Below are 21,550 nucleotides of genomic sequence, written 5' to 3'. Positions count from 1 at the left end.
AAGGCTCAGTGTGCCATGCCAGAACCACACTAGGGCCCGAAGCAATCCTGCGGTGTTGCGGCCAGCTCACAAGAAAGCGAGTTGAAGAAAGGAGCTCAGGGGCACTGTTATTCACAAACCTGCAGAGTTATAAATGACAGCTATCGTCCAAAAATATATTGAAGTAAGGCTGCCAAGAGGACTTGAAAGCGGGGCAGAATTGCAGGAAACCGATTTCAGGAGGTAGATTGGAATTGCATGTAAAGCATAGGACAAGAGGCAGAACGTCCACAATGATGCACTTGGCCAAAAAGGGCGTATGCGTTTTTTCCTGAATATATTCAGGAAAAAACGCATACGCCCTTTTTGGCCAACCAAGCAAGCTTGCAAAGGAAATCTGCACTACAATGAAGTCTCACTGCCCCTGGTCAAAAGGGCCAGCTGAAAAAAGTGTAAAATCCAGAAAGGCAGGACAGGCCATGGAGAACTGGGAGCCTTGTTATGCTGATGGGCGGGATGTAAATTGCCAACAGCCACTCTGGAGAAGTGTATGGTGTTTCCTGAATCATCTACAAAACAAAGCAACAGAGCGTAGGGCACTTCCACTTATGGTCCTATAGTTTAGGGAAATTAAAATCAAAAAGACACAGCCACCACAAAGTTTGGGACGGCTCTGTTTACAAGAACCTCGTTTAAGGTACAAGTTCAATATCACAGAAAGCGAAAAATGGATAAAGAAGTTGTGGTACTTACGTACAATGCAATATCACTCAGCAATGAAATCTATGTCATCAGGCCCGTAGCAGCATAATGAGTGGATTCAGGTACGATGATTCTAAGTGAAATAAGTCACACAGAAAAAGAAACATTATAAGATATCACTACTACACGGAATGTAAACTTGGCTACACAGGAACTGAATTACAAAACAGAACAGGGTCTCAAATGTAGAAAACCAACTTATGCTTGCTTAAGGGGAAAAGTGAGTTGGGGTGCTGCATAAAACCAGAGATGGAAATTAGCACAGATACCCTTCCATAAGCCAAATTTGTAATAGACAAGAGCTACTCCTTGCTCAACGAAGTGGACTCAACACCCCATATCAAACGCCTAAGAATATATCTGACTAGTAAGAATCTTAAAACCTATGGATTTATATGTCTCCGAAAGAGAATCAAGCATGTGTACAGCGGCATAAACGCAGCAGTGATAGGATTGGTGAGGTTCGGTGAGCAAATGCAGACCCTTTGAAGTCATATTGCATGGTACCCATTCCATGGGTCTCAACTCTCCAGGTTTAAGGGATTCATCCTTCAGCTAAAACATGCATGTGGAACCCAGAGTATGATCCACCGTGTGATCGGGAAACGTGTTCAAATGTGTCTCAGTTTTCGTCCCCTGGTACTCGGGTGCAACATTCCAGACGCTTTACTAACACTCTCCCCACTTGGAGAGTCAGTGCCTTTAACCTCCTGTTTGGCCCAGTTTGCAATTTCTGCGGAAAATGAACAGGAATAGGGAAAAACAATGAGAGCCTAGCTGGAGGTGTCTGGATGGGCAAATTTAACTCTCATTTCCCACCAGGCAGAGGAATTAACCAAAGGCTCAGTGTGCCATGCCAGAACCACACTAGGGCCTGAAGCAATCCTGCGGTGTTGCGGCCAGCTCACAAGAAAGCGAGTTGAAGAAAGGAGCTCAGGGGCACTGTCATTCACAAACCTGCAGAGTTATAAATGACAGCTCTCGTCCAAAAATATATTGAAGTAAGCCTGCCAAGAGGACTTGAAAGCGGGGCAGAATTGCAGGAAACCGATTTCAGGAGTTAGACTGGAATTGCATGTAAAGCATAGGAAAATAGGCAGAACGTCCACAATGATGCACTTGGCCAAAAAGGGCGTATGCGTTTTTTCCTGAATATATTCAGGAAAAAACGCATACGCCCTTTTTGGCCAACCAAGCAAGCTTGCAAAGGAAATCTGCACTACAATGAAGTCTCACTGCCCCTGGTCAAAAGGGCCAGCTGAAAAAAGTGTAAAATCCAGAAAGGCAGGACAGGCCATGGAGAACTGGGAGCCTTGTTATGCTGATGGGCGGGATGTAAATTGCCAACAGCCACTCTGGAGAAGTGTATGGTGTTTCCTGAATCATCTACAAAACAAAGCAACAGAGCGTAGGGCACTTCCACTTATGGTCCTAAAGCTTAGGGAAATTAAAATCAAAAAGACACAGCCACCCCAAAGTTTGGGACGGCTCTGTTTACAAGAACCTCGTTTAAGGTACAAGTTCAATATCACAGAAAGCGAAAAATGGATAAAGAAGTTGTGGTACTTACGTACAATGCAATATCACTCAGCAATGAAATCTATGTCATCAGGCCCGTAGCACCATAATGAGTGGATTCAGGTACGATGATTCTAAGTGAAATAAGTCACACAGAAAAAGAAACATTATAAGATATCACTACTACACGGAATGTAAACTTGGCTACACAGGAACTGAATTACAAAACAGAACAGGGTCTCAAATGTAGAAAACCAACTTATGCTTGCTTAAGGGGAAAGGTGAGTTGGGGTGCTGCATAAAACCAGAGATTGAAATTAGCACAGATACCCTTCCATAAGCCAAATTTGTAATAGACAAGAGCTACTCCTTGCTCAACGAAGTGGACTCAACACCCCATATCAAACGCCTAAGAATATATCTGACTAGTAAGAATCTTAAAACCTATGGATTTATATGTCTCCGAAAGAGAATCAAGCATGTGTACAGCGGCATAAACGCAGCAGTGATAGGATTGGTGAGGTTCGGTGAGCAAATGCAGACCCTTTGAAGTCATATTGCATGGTACCCATTCCATGGGTCTCAACTCTCCAGGTTTAAGGGATTCATCCTTCAGCTAAAACATGCATGTGGAACCCAGAGTATGATCCACCGTGTGATCGGGAAACGTGTTCAAATGTGTCTCAGTTTTCGTCCCCTGGTACTCGGGTGCTACATTCCAGAAGCTTTACTAACTCTCTCCCCACTTGGAGAGTCAGTGCCTTTAAAATCCTGTTTGGCCCAGTTTGCAATTACTGTGGAAAATGAACAGGAATAGGTAGAACCTATGAGAGACTAGCTGGAGGTGTCTGCACGGGCATATTTAACTCTCATTTCCCACCAGGCAGAGGAATTAACCAAAGGCTCAGTGTGCCATGCCAGAACCACACTAGGGCCCGAAGCAATCCTGCGGTGTTGCGGCCAGCTCACAAGAAAGCGAGTTGAAGAAAGGAGCTCAGGGGCACTGTCATTCACAAACCTGCAGAGTTATAAATGACAGCTATCGTCCAAAAATATATTGAAGTAAGGCTGCCAAGAGGACTTGAAAGCGGGGCAGAATTGCAGGAAACCGATTTCAGGAGGTAGATTGGAATTGCATGTAAAGCATAGGACAAGAGGCAGAACGTCCACAATGATGCACTTGGCCAAAAAGGGCGTATGCGTTTTTTCCTGAATATATTCAGGAAAAAACGCATACGCCCTTTTTGGCCAACCAAGCAAGCTTGCAAAGGAAATCTGCACTACAATGAAGTCTCACTGCCCCTGGTCAAAAGGGCCAGCTGAAAAAAGTGTAAAATCCAGAAAGGCAGGACAGGCCATGGAGAACTGGGAGCCTTGTTATGCTGATGGGCGGGATGTAAATTGCCAACAGCCACTCTGGAGAAGTGTATGGTGTTTCCTGAATCATCTACAAAACAAAGCAACAGAGCGTAGGGCACTTCCACTTATGGTCCTATAGTTTAGGGAAATTAAAATCAAAAAGACACAGCCACCCCAAAGTTTGGGACGGCTCTGTTTACAAGAACCTCGTTTAAGGTACAAGTTCAATATCACAGAAAGCGAAAAATGGATAAAGAAGTTGTGGTACTTACGTACAATGCAATATCACTCAGCAATGAAATCTATGTCATCAGGCCCGTAGCAGCATAATGAGTGGATTCAGGTACGATGATTCTAAGTGAAATAAGTCACACAGAAAAAGAAACATCATAAGATATCACTACTACACGGAATGTAAACTTGGCTACACAGGAACTGAATTACAAAACAGAACAGGGTCTCAAATGTAGAAAACCAACTTATGCTTGCTTAAGGGGAAAGGTGAGTTGGGGTGCTGCATAAAACCAGAGATGGAAATTAGCACAGATACCCTTCCATAAGCCAAATTTGTAATAGACAAGAGCTACTCCTTGCTCAACGAAGTGGACTCAACACCCCATATCAAACGCCTAAGAATATATCTGACTAGTAAGAATCTTAAAACCTATGGATTTATATGTCTCCGAAAGAGAATCAAGCATGTGTACAGCGGCATAAACGCAGCAGTGATAGGATTGGTGAGGTTCGGTGAGCAAATGCAGACCCTTTGAAGTCATATTGCATGGTACCCATTCCATGGGTCTCAACTCTCCAGGTTTAAGGGATTCATCCTTCAGCTAAAACATGCATGTGGAACCCAGAGTATGATCCACCGTGTGATCGGGAAACGTGTTCAAATGTGTCTCAGTTTTCGTCCCCTGGTACTCGGGTGCAACATTCCAGACGCTTTACTAACACTCTCCCCACTTGGAGAGTCAGTGCCTTTAACCTCCTGTTTGGCCCAGTTTGCAATTTCTGCGGAAAATGAACAGGAATAGGGAAAAACAATGAGAGCCTAGCTGGAGGTGTCTGGACGGGCAAATTTAACTCTCATTTCCCACCAGGCAGAGGAATTAACCAAAGGCTCAGTGTGCCATGCCAGAACCACACTAGGGCCTGAAGCAATCCTGCGGTGTTGCGGCCAGCTCACAAGAAAGCGAGTTGAAGAAAGGAGCTCAGGGGCACTGTCATTCACAAACCTGCAGAGTTATAAATGACAGCTCTCGTCCAAAAATATATTGAAGTAAGCCTGCCAAGAGGACTTGAAAGCGGGGCAGAATTGCAGGAAACCGATTTCAGGAGTTAGACTGGAATTGCATGTAAAGCATAGGAAAATAGGCAGAACGTCCACAATGATGCACTTGGCCAAAAAGGGCGTATGCGTTTTTTCCTGAATATATTCAGGAAAAAACGCATACGCCCTTTTTGGCCAACCAAGCAAGCTTGCAAAGGAAATCTGCACTACAATGAAGTCTCACTGCCCCTGGTCAAAAGGGCCAGCTGAAAAAAGTGTAAAATCCAGAAAGGCAGGACAGGCCATGGAGAACTGGGAGCCTTGTTATGCTGATGGGCGGGATGTAAATTGCCAACAGCCACTCTGGAGAAGTGTATGGTGTTTCCTGAATCATCTACAAAACAAAGCAACAGAGCGTAGGGCACTTCCACTTATGGTCCTAAAGCTTAGGGAAATTAAAATCAAAAAGACACAGCCACCCCAAAGTTTGGGACGGCTCTGTTTACAAGAACCTCGTTTAAGGTACAAGTTCAATATCACAGAAAGCGAAAAATGGATAAAGAAGTTGTGGTACTTACGTACAATGCAATATCACTCAGCAATGAAATCTATGTCATCAGGCCCGTAGCAGCATAATGAGTGGATTCAGGTACGATGATTCTAAGTGAAATAAGTCACACAGAAAAAGAAACATTATAAGATATCACTACTACACGGAATGTAAACTTGGCTACACAGGAACTGAATTACAAAACAGAACAGGGTCTCAAATGTAGAAAACCAACTTATGCTTGCTTAAGGGGAAAGGTGAGTTGGGGTGCTGCATAAAACCAGAGATGGAAATTAGCACAGATACCCTTCCATAAGCCAAATTTGTAATAGACAAGAGCTACTCCTTGCTCAACGAAGTGGACTCAACACCCCATATCAAACGCCTAAGAATATATCTGACTAGTAAGAATCTTAAAACCTATGGATTTATATGTCTCCGAAAGAGAATCAAGCATGTGTACAGCGGCATAAACGCAGCAGTGATAGGATTGGTGAGGTTCGGTGAGCAAATGCAGACCCTTTGAAGTCATATTGCATGGTACCCATTCCATGGGTCTCAACTCTCCAGGTTTAAGGGATTCATCCTTCAGCTAAAAGATGCATGTGGAGCCCAGAGTATGATCCACCGTGTGATCGGGAAACGTGTTCAAATGTGTCTCAGTTTTCGTCCCCTGGTACTCGGGTGCTACATTCCAGAAGCTTTACTAACTCTCTCCCCACTTGGAGAGTCAGTGCCTTTAAAATCCTGTTTGGCCCAGTTTGCAATTACTGTGGAAAATGAACAGGAATAGGTAGAACCTATGAGAGACTAGCTGGAGGTGTCTGCACGGGCATATTTAACTCTCATTTCCCACCAGGCAGAGGAATTAACCAAAGGCTCAGTGTGCCATGCCAGAACCACACTAGGGCCCGAAGCAATCCTGCGGTGTTGCGGCCAGCTCACAAGAAAGCGAGTTGAAGAAAGGAGCTCAGGGGCACTGTCATTCACAAACCTGCAGAGTTATAAATGACAGCTATCGTCCAAAAATATATTGAAGTAAGGCTGCCAAGAGGACTTGAAAGCGGGGCAGAATTGCAGGCAACCGATTTCAGGAGGTAGATTGGAATTGCATGTAAAGCATAGGACAAGAGGCAGAACGTCCACAATGATGCACTTGGCCAAAAAGGGCGTATGCGTTTTTTCCTGAATATATTCAGGGAAAAACGCATACGCCCTTTTTGGCCAACCAAGCAAGCTTGCAAAGGAAATCTGCACTACAATGAAGTCTCACTGCCCCTGGTCAAAAGGGCCAGCTGAAAAAAGTGTAAAATCCAGAAAGGCAGGACAGGCCATGGAGAACTGGGAGCCTTGTTATGCTGATGGGCGGGATGTAAATTGCCAACAGCCACTCTGGAGAAGTGTATGGTGTTTCCTGAATCATCTACAAAACAAAGCAACAGAGCGTAGGGCACTTCCACTTATGGTCCTATAGTTTAGGGAAATTAAAATCAAAAAGACACAGCAACCCCAAAGTTTGGGACGGCTCTGTTTACAAGAACCTCGTTTAAGGTACAAGTTCAATATCACAGAAAGCGAAAAATGGATAAAGAAGTTGTGGTACTTACGTACAATGCAATATCACTCAGCAATGAAATCTATGTCATCAGGCCCGTAGCAGCATAATGAGTGGATTCAGGTACGATGATTCTAAGTGAAATAAGTCACACAGAAAAAGAAACATTATAAGATATCACTACTACACGGAATGTAAACTTGGCTACACAGGAACTGAATTACAAAACAGAACAGGGTCTCAAATGTAGAAAACCAACTTATGCTTGCTTAAGGGGAAAGGTGAGTTGGGGTGCTGCATAAAACCAGAGATGGAAATTAGCACAGATACCCTTCCATAAGCCAAATTTGTAATAGACAAGAGCTACTCCTTGCTCAACGAAGTGGACTCAACACCCCATATCAAACGCCTAAGAATATATCTGACTAGTAAGAATCTTAAAACCTATGGATTTATATGTCTCCGAAAGAGAATCAAGCATGTGTCCAGCGGCATAAACGCAGCAGTGATAGGATTGGTGAGGTTCGGTGAGCAAATGCAGACCCTTTGAAGTCATATTGCATGGTACCCATTCCATGGGTCTCAACTCTCCAGGTTTAAGGGATTCATCCTTCAGCTAAAACATGCATGTGGAACCCAGAGTATGATCCACCGTGTGATCGGGAAACGTGTTCAAATGTGTCTCAGTTTTCGTCCCCTGGTACTCGGGTGCAACATTCCAGACGCTTTACTAACACTCTCCCCACTTGGAGAGTCAGTGCCTTTAACCTCCTGTTTGGCCCAGTTTGCAATTTCTGCGGAAAATCAACAGGAATAGGGAAAAACAATGAGAGCCTAGCTGGAGGTGTCTGGACGGGCAAATTTAACTCTCATTTCCCACCAGGCAGAGGAATTAACCAAAGGCTCAGTGTGCCATGCCAGAACCACACTAGGGCCTGAAGCAATCCTGCGGTGTTGCGGCCAGCTCACAAGAAAGCGAGTTGAAGAAAGGAGCTCAGGGGCACTGTCATTCACAAACCTGCAGAGTTATAAATGACAGCTATCGTCCAAAAATATATTGAAGTAAGCCTGCCAAGAGGACTTGAAAGCGGGGCAGAATTGCAGGAAACCGATTTCAGGAGTTAGACTGGAATTGCATGTAAAGCATAGGAAAATAGGCAGAACGTCCACAATGATGCACTTGGCCAAAAAGGGCGTATGCGTTTTTTCCTGAATATATTCAGGAAAAAACGCATACGCCCTTTTTGGCCAACCAAGCAAGCTTGCAAAGGAAATCTGCACTACAATGAAGTCTCACTGCCCCTGGTCAAAAGGGCCAGCTGAAAAAAGTGTAAAATCCAGAAAGGCAGGACAGGCCATGGAGAACTGGGAGCCTTGTTATGCTGATGGGCGGGATGTAAATTGCCAACAGCCACTCTGGAGAAGTGTATGGTGTTTCCTGAATCATCTACAAAACAAAGCAACAGAGCGTAGGGCACTTCCACTTATGGTCCTAAAGCTTAAGGAAATTAAAATCAAAAAGACACAGCCACCCCAAAGTTTGGGACGGCTCTGTTTACAAGAACCTCGTTTAAGGTACAAGTTCAATATCACAGAAAGCGAAAAATGGATAAAGAAGTTGTGGTACTTACGTACAATGCAATATCACTCAGCAATGAAATCTATGTCATCAGGCCCGTAGCAGCATAATGAGTGGATTCAGGTACGATGATTCTAAGTGAAATAAGTCACACAGAAAAAGAAACATCATAAGATATCACTACTACACGGAATGTAAACTTGGCTACACAGGAACTGAATTACAAAACAGAACAGGGTCTCAAATGTAGAAAACCAACTTATGCTTGCTTAAGGGGAAAGGTGAGTTGGGGTGCTGCATAAAACCAGAGATTGAAATTAGCACAGATACCCTTCCATAAGCCAAATTTGTAATAGACAAGAGCTGCTCCTTGCTCAACGAAGTGGACTCAACACCCCATATCAAACGCCTAAGAATATATCTGACTAGTAAGAATCTTAAAACCTATGGATTTATATGTCTCCGAAAGAGAATCAAGCATGTGTACAGCGGCATAAACGCAGCAGTGATAGGATTGGTGAGGTTCGGTGAGCAAATGCAGACCCTTTGAAGTCATATTGCATGGTACCCATTCCATGGGTCTCAACTCTCCAGGTTTAAGGGATTCATCCTTCAGCTAAAACATGCATGTGGAACCCAGAGTATGATCCACCGTGTGATCGGGAAACGTGTTCAAATGTGTCTCAGTTTTCGTCCCCTGGTACTCGGGTGCAACATTCCAGACGCTTTACTAACACTCGCCCCACTTGGAGAGTCAGTGCCTTTAACCTCCTGTTTTTCCCAGTTTGCAATTTCTGCGGAAAATGAACAGGAATAGGGAAAAACAATGAGAGCCTAGCTGGAGGTGTCTGGACGGGCAAATTTAACTCTCATTTCCCACCAGGCAGAGGAATTAACCAAAGGCTCAGTGTGCCATGACAGAACCACACTAGGGCCCGAAGCAATCCTGCGGTGTTGCGGCCAGCTCACAAGAAAGCGAGTTGAAGAAAGGAGCTCAGGGGCACTGTCATTCACAAACCTGCAGAGTTATAAATGACAGCTATCGTCCAAAAATATATTGAAGTAAGCCTGCCAAGAGGACTTGAAAGCGGGGCAGAATTGCAGGAAACCGATTTCAGGAGTTAGACTGGAATTGCATGTAAAGCATAGGACAAGAGGCAGAACGTCCACAATGATGCACTTGGCCAAAAAGGGCGTATGCGTTTTTTCCTGAATATATTCAGGAAAAAACGCATACGCCCTTTTTGGCCAACCAAGCAAGCTTGCAAAGGAAATCTGCACTACAATGAAGTCTCACTGCCCCTGGTCAAAAGGGCCAGCTGAAAAAAGTGTAAAATCCAGAAAGGCAGGACAGGCCATGGAGAACTGGGAGCCTTGTTATGCTGATGGGCGGGATGTAAATTGCCAACAGCCACTCTGGAGAAGTGTATGGTGTTTCCTGAATCATCTACAAAACAAAGCAACAGAGCGTAGGGCACTTCCACTTATGGTCCTATAGTTTAGGGAAATTAAAATCAAAAAGACACAGCCACCCCAAAGTTTGGGACGGCTCTGTTTACAAGAACCTCGTTTAAGGTACAAGTTCAATATCACAGAAAGCGAAAAATGGATAAAGAAGTTGTGGTACTTACGTACAATGCAATATCACTCAGCAATGAAATCTATGTCATCAGGCCCGTAGCAGCATAATGAGTGGATTCAGGTACGATGATTCTAAGTGAAATAAGTCACACAGAAAAAGAAACATTATAAGATATCACTACTACACGGAATGTAAACTTGGCTACACAGGAACTGAATTACAAAACAGAACAGGGTCTCAAATGTAGAAAACCAACTTATGCTTGCTTAAGGGGAAAGGTGAGTTGGGGTGCTGCATAAAACCAGAGATTGAAATTAGCACAGATACCCTTCCATAAGCCAAATTTGTAATAGACAAGAGCTACTCCTTGCTCAACGAAGTGGACTCAACACCCCATATCAAACGCCTAAGAATATATCTGACTAGTAAGAATCTTAAAACCTATGGATTTATATGTCTCCGAAAGAGAATCAAGCATGTGTACAGCGGCATAAACGCAGCAGTGATAGGATTGGTGAGGTTCGGTGAGCAAATGCAGACCCTTTGAAGTCATATTGCATGGTACCCATTCCATGGGTCTCAACTCTCCAGGTTTAAGGGATTCATCCTTCAGCTAAAACATGCATGTGGAACCCAGAGTATGATCCACCGTGTGATCGGGAAACGTGTTCAAATGTGTCTCAGTTTTCGTCCCCTGGTACTCGGGTGGTACATTCCAGAAGCTTTACTAACTCTCTCTCCACTTGGAGAGTCAGTGCCTTTAAAATCCTGTTTGGCCCAGTTTGCAATTACTGTGGAAAATGAACAGGAATAGGTAGAACCTATGAGAGACTAGCTGGAGGTGTCTGCACGGGCATATTTAACTCTCATTTCCCACCAGGCAGAGGAATTAACCAAAGGCTCAGTGTGCCATGCCAGAACCACACTAGGGCCCGAAGCAATCCTGCAGTGTTGCGGCCAGCTCACAAGAAAGCGAGTTGAAGAAAGGAGCTCAGGGGCACTGTCATTCACAAACCTGCAGAGTTATAAATGACAGCTATCGTCCAAAAATATATTGAAGTAAGCCTGCCAAGAGGACTTGAAAGTGGGGCAGAATTGCAGGAAACCGATTTCAGGAGGTAGATTGGAATTGCATGTAAAGCATAGGACAAGAGGCAGAACGTCCACAATGATGCACTTGGCCAAAAAGGGCGTATGCGTTTTTTCCTGAATATATTCAGGAAAAAACGCATACGCCCTTTTTGGCCAACCAAGCAAGCTTGCAAAGGAAATCTGCACTACAATGAAGTCTCACTGCCCCTGGTCAAAAGGGCCAGCTGAAAAAAGTGTAAAATCCAGAAAGGCAGGACAGGCCATGGAGAACTGGGAGCCTTGTTATGCTGATGGGCGGGATGTAAATTGCCAACAGCCACTCTGGAGAAGTGTATGGTGTTTCCTGAATCATCTACAAAACAAAGCAACAGAGCGTAGGGCACTTCCACTTATGGTCCTAAAGCTTAGGGAAATTAAAATCAAAAAGACACAGCCACCCCAAAGTTTGGGACGGCTCTGTTTACAAGAACCTCGTTTAAGGTACAAGTTCAATATCACAGAAAGCGAAAAATGGATAAAGAAGTTGTGGTACTTACGTACAATGCAATATCACTCAGCAATGAAATCTATGTCATCAGGCCCGTAGCAGCATAATGAGTGGATTCAGGTACGATGATTCTAAGTGAAATAAGTCACACAGAAAAAGAAACATCATAAGATATCACTACTACACGGAATGTAAACTTGGCTACACAGGAACTGAATTACAAAACAGAACAGGGTCTCAAATGTAGAAAACCAACTTATGCTTGCTTAAGGGGAAAGGTGAGTTGGGGTGCTGCATAAAACCAGAGATTGAAATTAGCACAGATACCCTTCCATAAGCCAAATTTGTAATAGACAAGAGCTGCTCCTTGCTCAACGAAGTGGACTCAACACCCCATATCAAACGCCTAAGAATATATCTGACTAAAAAGAATCTTAAAACCTATGGATTTATATGTCTCCGAAAGAGAATCAAGCATGTGTACAGCGGCATAAACGCAGCAGTGATAGGATTGGTGAGGTTCGGTGAGCAAATGCAGACCCTTTGAAGTCATATTGCATGGTACCCATTCCATGGGTCTCAACTCTCCAGGTTTAAGGGATTCATCCTTCAGCTAAAACATGCATGTGGAACCCAGAGTATGATCCACCGTGTGATCGGGAAACGTGTTCAAATGTGTCTCAGTTTTCGTCCCCTGGTACTCGGGTGCAACATTCCAGACGCTTTACTAACACTCGCCCCACTTGGAGAGTCAGTGCCTTTAACCTCCTGTTTTTCCCAGTTTGCAATTTCTGCGGAAAATGAACAGGAATAGGGAAAAACAATGAGAGCCTAGCTGGAGGTGTCTGGACGGGCAAATTTAACTCTCATTTCCCACCAGGCAGAGGAATTAACCAAAGGCTCAGTGTGCCATGCCAGAACCACACTAGGGCCCGAAGCAATCCTGCGGTGTTGCGGCCAGCTCACAAGAAAGCGAGTTGAAGAAAGGAGCTCAGGGGCACTGTCATTCACAAACCTGCAGAGTTATAAATGACAGCTATCGTCCAAAAATATATTGAAGTAAGCCTGCCAAGAGGACTTGAAAGCGGGGCAGAATTGCAGGAAACCGATTTCAGGAGGTAGACTGGAATTGCATGTAAAGCATAGGACAAGAGGCAGAACGTCCACAATGATGCACTTGGCCAAAAAGGGCGTATGCGTTTTTTCCTGAATATATTCAGGAAAAAACGCATACGCCCTTTTTGGCCAACCAAGCAAGCTTGCAAAGGAAATCTGCACTACAATGAAGTCTCACTGCCCCTGGTCAAAAGGGCCAGCTGAAAAAAGTGTAAAATCCAGAAAGGCAGGACAGGCCATGGAGAACTGGGAGCCTTGTTATGCTGATGGGCCGGATGTAAATTGCCAACAGCCACTCTGGAGAAGTGTATGGTGTTTCCTGAATCATCTACAAAACAAAGCAACAGAGCGTAGGGCACTTCCACTTATGGTCCTAAAGCTTAGGGAAATTAAAATAAAAAAGACACAGCCACCCCAAAGTTTGGGACGGCTCTGTTTACAAGAACCTCGTTTAAGGTACAAGTTCAATATCACAGAAAGCGAAAAATGGATAAAGAAGTTGTGGTACTTACGTACAATGCAATATCACTCAGCAATGAAATCTATGTCATCAGACCCGTAGCAGCATAATGAGTGGATTCAGGTATGATGATTCTAACTGAAATAAGTCACACAGAAAAAGAAACATTATAAGATATCACTACTACACGGAATGTAAACTTGGCTACACAGGAACTGAATTACAAAACAGAACAGGGTCTCAAATGTAGAAAACCAACTTATGCTTGCTTAAGGGGAAAGGTGAGTTGGGGTGCTGCATAAAACCAGAGATTGAAATTAGCACAGATACCCTTCCATAAGCCAAATTTGTAATAGAAAAGAGCTACTCCTTGCTCAACGAAGTGGACTCAACACCCCATATCAAACGCCTAAGAATATATCTGACTAGTAAGAATCTTAAAACCTATGGATTTATATGTCTCCGAAAGAGAATCAAGCATGTGTACAGCGGCATAAACGCAGCAGTGATAGGATTGGTGAGGTTCGGTGAGCAAATGCAGACCCTTTGAAGTCATATTGCATGGTACCCATTCCATGGGTCTCAACTCTCCAGGTTTAAGGGATTCTTCCTTCAGCTAAAACATGCATGTGGAACACAGAGTATGATCCACCGTGTGATCGGGAAACGTGTTCAAATGTGTCTCAGTTTTCGTCCCCTGGTACTCGGGTGCTACATTCCAGAAGCTTTACTAACTCTCTCCCCACTTGGAGAGTCAGTGCCTTTAAAATCCTGTTTGGCCCAGTTTGCAATTACTGTGGAAAATGAACAGGAATAGGTAGAACCAATGAGAGACTACCTGGAGGTGTCTGCACGGGCATATTTAACTCTCATTTCCCACCAGGCAGAGGAATTAACCAAAGTCTCAGTGTGCCATGCCAGAACCACACTAGGGCCTGAAGCAATCCTGCGGTGTTGCGGCCAGCTCACAAGAAAGCGAGTTGAAGAAAGGAGCTCAGGGGCACTGTCATTCACAAACCTGCAGAGTTATAAATGACAGCTATCGTCCAAAAATATATTGAAGTAAGGCTGCCAAGAGGACTTGAAAGCGGGGCAGAATTGCAGGAAACCGATTTCAGGAGGTAGACTGGAATTGCATGTAAAGCATAGGACAAGAGGCAGAACGTCCACAATGATGCACTTGGCCAAAAAGGGCGTATGCGTTTTTTCCTGAATATATTCAGGAAAAAACGCATACGCCCTTTTTGACCAACCAAGCAAGCTTGCAAAGGAAATCTGCACTACAATGAAGTCTCACTGCCCCCCGGTCAAAAGGGCCAGCTGAAAAAAGTGTAAAATCCAGAAAGGCAGGACAGGCCATGGAGAACTGGGAGCCTTGTTATGCTGATGGGCGGGATGTAAATTGCCAACAGCCACTCTGGAGAAGTGTATGGTGTTTCCTGAATCATCTACAAAACAAAGCAACAGAGCGTAGGGCACTTCCACTTATGGTCCTAAAGCTTAGGGAAATTAAAATCAAAAAGACACAGCCACCCCAAAGTTTGGGACGGCTCTGTTTACAAGAACCTCATTTACGATACAAGTTCAATATCACAGAAAGCGAAAAATGGATAAAGAATTTGTGGTACTTACGTACAATGCAATATCACTCAGCAATGAAATCTATTTCATCAGGCCCGTAGAAGCATAATGAGTGGATTCAGGTACGATGATTCTAAGTGAAATAAGTCACACAGAAAAAGAAACATTATAAGATATCACTAATACACGGAATGTAAACTTGGCTACAAAGGAATTGAATTGCAAAACAGAACAGGGTCTCAAATGTAGAAAACCAACTTATGCTTGCTTAAGGGGAAAGGTGAGTTGGGGTGCTGCATAAAACCAGAGATTGAAATGAGCACAGATACCATTCCATAAGCCTAATTTGTAATAGACAAGAGCTACTCCTTGCTCAATGAAGTGGACTCAACACCCCATAGTAAAGGACTAAGAATATATCTGACTAGTAAGAATGTTAAAACCTATGAATTTATATGTCTCCGAAAGAGAATCAAGCATGTGTACAGCAGCATAAACGCAGCAGTGATAGGATTGGTGAGGTTCGGTGAGCAAATGCAGACCCTTTGAAGTCATATTGCATGGTACCCATTCCATGGGTCTCAACTCTCCAGGTTTAAGGGATTCATCCTTCAGCTAAAACATGCATGTGGAACCCAGAGTGTGATCCACCGTGTGATCAGGAAACCTGTTCAAATGTGTCTCAGTTTTCGTCCCCTGTTACTCGGGTGTAACATTCCAGAAGCTTTACTAACTCTCTCCCCACTTGGAGAGTCAGTGCCTTTAACCTCCTGTTTTTCCCAGTTTGCAATTTCTGCGGAAAATGAACAGGAATAGGGAAAAACAATGAGAGCCTAGCTGGAGGTGTCTGGACGGGCAAATTTAACTCTCATTTCCCACCAGGAAGAGGAATTAACCAAAGGCTCAGCGTGCCATGCCGGAACCAGATTAGCGCCTGAAGCCATCCTGCGGTGTTGCGGCCAGCTCACGAGAAAGCGAGTTGAAGAAAGGAGCTCAGGGGCACTGTAATTCACAAACCTGCAGAGTTATAAATACAGCTATCGTCCAAAAATATACTGAAGTAAGGCTGCCAAGAGGACTTGAAAGCGGGGCAGAATTGCAGGAAACCGATTTCAGGAGGTAGACTGGAATTGCATTTAAAGCATAGGAAAAGAGGCAGAACGTCCACAATGATGCACTTGGCCAAAAAGGGCGTATGCGTTTTTTCCTGAATATATTCAGGGAAAAACGCATACGCCCTTTTTGGCCAACCAAGCAAGCTTGCAAAGGAAATCTGCACTACAATGAAGTCTCACTGCCCCCCCGGTGAAAAGGGCCATCTGAAAAAAGTGTAAAATCCAGAAAGGCAGGACAGTCCATAAAGAACGGGGAGCCTTGATATGCTGATGGGCGGGATGTAAATTGCCAACAGCCACTCTGGAGAAGTGTATGGTGTTTCCTGAATCATCTAAGAAACAAAGCAACAGAGCCTAGGGCACTTCCACTTATGGTCCTATAGCTTAGGGAAATTAAAATCAAAAAGACACAGCCACCCCAAAGTTTGGGACGGCTCTGTTTACAAGAACCTCGTTTAGGTACAAGTTCAATATCACAGAAAGCGAAAAATGGATAAAGAAATTGTTGTACTTACGTACAATGCAATATCACTCAGCAATGAAATCTATGTCATCAGACCCGTAGCAGCATAATGAGTGGATTCAGGTACGATGATTCTAAGTGAAATAAGTCACACAGAAAAAGAAACATCATAAGATATCACTAATACACAAAATGTAAACTTGGCTACACAGGAACTGAATTAGAAAACAGAACAGGGTCTCAAATGTAGAAAACCAACTTATGCTTGCTTAAGGGGAAAGGTGAGTTGGGGTGCTGCATAAAACCAGAGATGGAAATTAGCACAGATACCCTTCCATAAGCCAAATTTGTAATAGACAAGAGCTACTCCTTGCTCAACGAAGTGGACTCAACACCCCATATTAAACGCCTAAGAATATACCTGACTAGTAAGAATCTTAAAACCTACGGATTTATATGTCTCCGAAAGAGAATCAAGTGTGTGTACAGCGGCATAAACGCAGCAGTGATAGGATTGGTGAGGTTCGGTGAGCAAATGCAGACCCTTTGAAGTCATATTGCATGGTACCCATTCCATGCGTCTCAACTCTCCAGGTTTAAGGGATTCATCCTTCAGCTAAAACATGCATGTGGAACCCAGAGTATGATCCACCGTGTGATCGGGAAACGTGTTCAAATGTGTCTCAGTTTTCGTCCCCTGGTACTCGGGTGCAACATTCCAGACGCTTTACTAACACTCTCCCCACTTGGAGAGTCAGTGCCTTTAACCTCCTGTTTTTCCCAGTTTGCAATTTCTGCGGAAAATGAACAGGAATAGGGAAAAACAATGAGAGCCTAGCTGGAGGTGTCTGGACGGGCAAATTTAACTCTCATTTCCCACCAGGCAGAGGAATTAACCAAAGGCTCAGTGTGCCATGCCAGAACCACACTAGGGCCTGAAGCAATCCTGCGGTGTTGCGGCCAGCTCACAAGAAAGCGAGTTGAAGAAAGGAGCTCAGGGGCACTGTCATTCACAAACCTGCAGAGTTATAAATGACAGCTCTCGTCCAAAAATATATTGAAGTAAGGCTGCCAAGAGGACTTGAAAGCGGGGCAGAATTGCAGGAAACCGATTTCAGGAGGTAGACTGGAATTGCATGTAAAGCATAGGAAAATAGGCAGAACGTCCACAATGATGCACTTGGCCAAAAAGGGCGTATGCGTTTTTTCCTGAATATATTCAGGAAAAAATGCATACGCCCTTTTTGGCCAACCAAGCAAGCTTGCAAAGGAAATCTGCACTACAATGAAGTCTCACTGCCCCTGGTCAAAAGGGCCAGCTGAAAAAAGTGTAAAATCCAGAAAGGCAGGACAGGCCATGGAGAACTGGGAGCCTTGTTATGCTGATGGGCGGAATGTAAATTGCCAACAGCCACTCTGGAGAAGTGTATGGTGTTTCCTGAATCATCTACAAAACAAAGCAACAGAGCATAGGGCACTTCCACTTATGGTCCTAAAGCTTAGGGAAATTAAAATCAACAAGACACAGCCACCCCAAAGTTTGGGACGGCTCTGTTTACAAGAACCTCGTTTAAGGTACAAGTTCAATATCACAGAAAGCGAAAAATGGATAAAGAAGTTGTGGTACTTACGTACAAAGCAATATCACTCAGCAATGAAATCTATGTCATCAGGCCCGTAGCAGCATAATGAGTGGATTCAGGTACGATGATTCTAAGTGAAATAAGTCACACAGAAAAAGAAACATTATAAGATATCACTACTACACGGAATGTAAACTTGGCTACACAGGAACTGAATTACAAAACAGAACAGGGTCTCAAATGTAGAAAACCAACTTATGCTTGCTTAAGGGGAAAGGTGAGTTGGGGTGCTGCATAAAACCAGAGATTGAAATTAGCACAGATACCGTTCCATAAGCCAAATTTGTAATAGACAAGAGCTACTCCTTGCTCAACGAAGTGGACTCAACACCCCATATCAAACGCCTAAGTATATATCTGACTAGTAAGAATCTTAAAACATATGGATTTATATGTCTCCGAAAGAGAATCAAGCATGTGTACAGCGACATAAACGCAGCAGTGATAGGATTGGTGAGGTTCGGTGAGCAAATGCAGACCCTTTGAAGTCATATTGCATGGTACCCATTCCATGGGTCTCAACTCTCCAGGTTTAAGGGATTCATCCTTCAGCTAAAACATGCATGTGGAACCCAGAGTATGATCCACCGTGTGATCGGGAAACGTGTTCAAATGTGTCTCAGTTTTCGTCCCCTGGTACTCGGGTGCTACATTCCAGAAGCTTTACTAACTCTCTCCCCACTTGGAGAATCAGTGCCTTTAAAATTCTGTTTGGCCCAGTTTGCAATTACTGTGGAAAATGAACAGGAATAGGTAGAACCTATGAGAGACTAGCTGGAGGTGTCTGCACGGGCATATTTAACTCTCATTTCCCACCAGGAACAGGAATTAACCAAAGGCTCAGTGTGCCATGCCAGAACCACACTAGGGCCTGAAGCAATCCTGCGGTGTTGCGGCCAGCTCACAAGAAAGCGAGTTGAAGAAAGGAGCTCAGGGGCACTGTCATTCACAAACCTGCAGAGTTATAAATGACAGCTATCGTCCAAAAATATATTGAAGTAAGGCTGCCAAGAGGACTTGAAAGCGGGGCAGAATTGCAGGAAACCGATTTCAGGAGGTAGATTGGAATTGCATGTAAAGCATAGGACAAGAGGCAGAACGTCCACAATGATGCACTTGGCCAAAAAGGGCGTATGCGTTTTTTCCTGAATATATTCAGGAAAAAACGCATACGCCCTTTTTGGCCAACCAAGCAAGCTTGCAAAGGAAATCTGCACTACAATGAAGTCTCACTGCCCCCCCGGTGAAAAGGGCCATCTGAAAAAAGTGTAAAATCCAGAAAGGCAGGACAGTCCATAAAGAACTGGGAGCCTTGATATGCTGATGGGCGGGATGTAAATTGCCAACAGCCACTCTGGAGAAGTGTATGGTGTTTCCTGAATCATCTAAGAAACAAAGCAACAGAGCCTAGGGCACTTCCACTTATGGTCCTATAGCTTAGGGAAATTAAAATCAAAAAGACACAGCCACCCCAATGTTTGGGACGGCTCTGTTTACAAGAACCTCGTTTATGGTACAAGTTCAATATCACAGAAAGCGAAAAATGGATAAAGAAGTTGTGGTACTTACGTACAAAGCAATATCACTCAGCAATGAAATCTATGTCATCAGGCCCGTAGCAGCATAATGAGTGGATTCAGGTACGATGATTCTAAGTGAAATAAGTCACACAGAAAAAGAAACATCATAAGATATCACTAATACACAGAATGTAAACTTGGCTACACAGGAACTGAATTAGAAAACAGAACAGGGTCTCAAATGTAGAAAACCAACTTATGCTTGCTTAAGGGGAAAGGTGAGTTGGGGTGCTGCATAAAACCAGAGATGGAAATTAGCACAGATACCCTTCCATAAGCCAAATTTGTAATAGACAAGAGCTACTCCTTGCTCAACGAAGTGGACTCAACACCCCATTTTAAACGCCTAAGAATATACCTGACTAGTAAGAATCTTAAAACCTACGGATTTATATGTCTCCGAAAGAGAATCAAGTGTGTGTACAGAGGCATAAACGCAGCAGTGATAGGATTGGTGAGGTTCGGTGAGCAAATGCAGACCCTTTGAAGTCATATTGCATGGTACCCATTCCATGGGTCTCAACTCTCCAGGTTTAAGGGATTCCTCCTTCAGCTAAAACATGCATGTGGACCCCAGAGTATGATCCACAGTGTGATCGGGAAACGTGTTCAAATGTGTCTCAGTTTTCGTCCCCTGGTACTCGGGTGCAACATTCCAGACGCTTTACTAACACTCTCCCCACTTGGAGAGTCAGTGCCTTTAACCTCCTGTTTTTCCCAGTTTGCAATTTCTGCGGAAAATGAACAGGAATAGGGAAAAACAATGAGAGCCTAGCTGGAGGTGTCTGGACGGGCAAATTTAACTCTCATTTCCCACCAGGCAGAGGAATTAACCAAAGGCTCAGTGTGCCATGCCAGAACCACACTAGGGCCTGAAGCAATCCTGCGGTGTTGCGGCCAGCTCACAAGAAAGCGAGTTGAAGAAAGGAGCTCAGGGGCACTGTTATTCACAAACCTGCAGAGTTATAAATGACAGCTATCGTCCAAAAATATATTGAAGTAAGGCTGCCAAGAGGACTTGAAAGCGGGGCAGAATTGCAGGAAACCGATTTCAGGAGGTAGATTGGAATTGCATGTAAAGCATAGGACAAGAGGCAGAACGTCCACAATGATGCACTTGGCCAAAAAGGGCGTATGCGTTTTTTCCTGAATATATTCAGGAAAAAATGCATACGCCCTTTTTGGCCAACCAAGCAAGCTTGCAAAGGAAATCTGCACTACAATGAAGTCTCACTGCCCCTGGTCAAAAGGGCCAGCTGAAAAAAGTGTAAAATCCAGAAAGGCAGGACAGTCCATAAAGAACTGGGAGCCTTGATATGCTGATGGGCGGGATGTAAATTGCCAACAGCCACTCTGGAGAAGTGTATGGTGTTTCCTGAATCATCTACAAAACAAAGCAACAGAGCGTAGGGCACTTCCACTTATGGTCCTAAAGCTTAGGGAAATTAAAATCAAAAAGACACAGCCACCCCAAAGTTTGGGACGGCTCTGTTTACAAGAACCTCGTTTAAGGTACAAGTTCAATATCACAGAAAGCGAAAAATGGATAAAGAAGTTGTGGTACTTACGTACAATGCAATATCACTCAGCAATGAAATCTATGTCATCAGGCCCGTAGCAGCATAATGAGTGGATTCAGGTACGATGATTCTAAGTGAAATAAGTCACACAGAAAAAGAAACATTATAAGATATCACTACTACACGGAATGTAAACTTGGCTACACAGGAACTGAATTAGAAAACAGAACAGGGTCTCAAATGTAGAAAACCAACTTATGCTTGCTTAAGGGGAAAGGTGAGTTGGGGTGCTGCATAAAACCAGAGATGGAAATTAGCACAGATACCGTTCCATAA

Source organism: Lagenorhynchus albirostris, chromosome 4, assembly GCF_949774975.1.
Source record: "Lagenorhynchus albirostris chromosome 4, mLagAlb1.1, whole genome shotgun sequence".
Taxonomy (NCBI): Eukaryota; Metazoa; Chordata; class Mammalia; order Artiodactyla; family Delphinidae; genus Lagenorhynchus; species Lagenorhynchus albirostris.
The sequence above is the reverse complement of the archived record's forward strand: the minus strand, read 5'-3'. Positions refer to the sequence as shown.